Source organism: Pollicipes pollicipes, unplaced genomic scaffold (assembly GCF_011947565.3).
Source record: "Pollicipes pollicipes isolate AB1234 unplaced genomic scaffold, Ppol_2.1 Scaffold_6686;HRSCAF=7923_pilon_pilon_pilon, whole genome shotgun sequence".
Classification (NCBI taxonomy): Eukaryota; Metazoa; Arthropoda; class Thecostraca; order Pollicipedomorpha; family Pollicipedidae; genus Pollicipes; species Pollicipes pollicipes.
This window is the reverse complement of record NW_023596921.1, coordinates 6,934,792-6,936,405: the sequence shown is the minus strand read 5'-3', so window position 1 is coordinate 6,936,405 and position 1,614 is coordinate 6,934,792.

The following is a 1,614-nucleotide window of genomic DNA, read 5'->3' as shown; positions in this document are numbered from 1 at the left end:
CCCGCGCATGTGCGCTGGATACCCGGTCGGATACCCCCCTTCCCATGACACTCTCGGCCCACTCATGGCTGGCACATACGACCTGCCCCAGACGACCGGGATGTCGCGAGGGCGCAGGATGAAGCAAAGCAGAAGATGAGAGAGTCAGATGAATTGGGTGAAAAAGGATCATGTAACCCAACGGCCAGCAGTGACCTTTTCCCGGGATTTGGTTGCGTTCTGCTATTAGCAGACAAACTTTAACCACTTAGGCCACCGCTAACAGATGGGTCGAACACTTACAGAACTATCCACAATAAGCACCGTGCAAACAACTAAAAATTCACACACAGCTCTCATCATATCATCCATAGGACCACATGCAACGGCGCTTGCCTTCGCCACCTAGCGGTGACCCGCTCGTTGTGGTGTTCACATCTTGCCGCTACGGCGCCACCGACGCGTTGTTGAGGTTCTGTCACCAAGCATTTTAAGCAATACGACAGAACGCGCAAAGCGCTGCATGTTGGTCGGCGGCCGACAGCAGTTTACCTAGCTGTTTGCACGTTAATTCGCTGCATAAGTAAAGGTGATTCACAGCGATCAATGAATGCATTACTCAAGCTCTCTACAGGCATAAACTAAAACAGGCCGCACAACTTGTGTGAAGAATTATCTGCGATGGGGGTGCAGCGAAAGGGCTCGTGAAAAATGCGCAGTTACCTTTATTCAAGCCACCCCGGTTGAAAAAAACACGCAACTTACTTTCACAGGGTGTATTTTGGAGCCGCTGCAGACTGCGACAGACCATAACCACTGCAGCAACGTCGAAAAGTGACATCCCCAACATTGGGAAATCTGGCGCTGGTGGAGGCGGCCAGGGCGGTGCCGTTCAAGGTCATAGAATGCAGTCCAGTCGCAGAAGGCATTTGGAGAGCAGCATTGGAAACCACAACATTCGCCGATTTCCACTTAGTCGGCATTAACTGCAGCTGTACGTCTTGGATGAGTCGTACCAGTTTTTTGTCCGACTGTGGTTCGGTGGTTTACCGGATTTCCCACAGGACTTGAAGGCACAGAATAAATCCGCGCCATAAGTGTTTGTCCTCAGTTTGAATTAACGCTATTCCATCCGCTATGGGGTTTTTAACATCACGTTTTAAACTTTTATAATAGACACCTCCGAGACCGCACATGCAAACATTCAGGGCAAGGGAATTGGTCACTGCCCCACTTCCATCAAAGTTGTAAGTGGTTCAACCCACGCTGCGGCACGGAGACAAATTGGCTTGCAGATAGTTTGTCTGCTGTCCTACTTGACAACCACGCATCCCCGGTCAAGGGCACGTCACTACGACGTCCCACCGGTCCCGGTCGTGAACTAAGACGGATAAGGGTCGGATCGGCACAGAAATCGCAGAAATAATCCAAAACACGTCTAAAAAGCCCGTCCACGCAAGTTCTTTAATGCATTTCTTAGTTTTCAGCTCCGCCGGTTAGTGAAGCAAGCGCTTGTGCGCTGGTCCCTATCGCTCCAGTTCTTTTATTGCAATCTCTGTAGTAAGCAGAGCCGTGACTTCAACATTCGATTTTTGAGTTTTGGCGTTAGTAGATTGTTGGGAAAATAAGGGACAG